The sequence below is a fragment of the Myotis brandtii genome, unplaced genomic scaffold, assembly GCF_000412655.1.
Source record: "Myotis brandtii unplaced genomic scaffold, ASM41265v1 scaffold1606, whole genome shotgun sequence".
In the NCBI taxonomy this organism is placed as follows: domain Eukaryota; kingdom Metazoa; phylum Chordata; class Mammalia; order Chiroptera; family Vespertilionidae; genus Myotis; species Myotis brandtii.
The window spans coordinates 658,757-659,259 of record NW_005355862.1 but is presented as its reverse complement, the minus strand read 5'-3'; positions in this window follow the sequence as shown (position 1 = coordinate 659,259).

Genomic DNA, 503 nt, shown 5'->3' with positions numbered 1-503 from the left:
TGGGGAATTAGGGAGGAGAGGGAGGTGCTGTGGGAGGCGGGGCACGGACCCTGGAGCCACCACCCTCTCCACTTCCTCAGGTGTGAAATGGGGGAATTCTAATCCCAGCCATATGGTGGGTGTGAGGACTCGTGCATTCGTGTGTATCAGGTGCTAACAAGGACGTCGGGTGCAGAGCAGTCAATACTAGTAAGTACCAGTTATTATGATCATGAATACAACGCCATTGATCAGCGTCCACTCTAGGCCACGTGCTCAGGAAAGCGAGGGGTAGCTGACACTGCTGTTGCATCCCCCTAGCTTCCAATCCTTCGCTCCTGTTGGCTGGCACCTGGTGAGCCCTCCTCACAGACCTGCTGTGGCTGTTTTGCATGGACAGGCTGAGAGTTAGAGTACCTGGGAGTTCACATCCCCGCGGTGCAGCCCGGGTGCCTGGCCACCAGGAGAGCAAACAGGACAGGGCTGTCGCTGTAGGCTGACACTCTGAGCTCCCAGGATCAGGC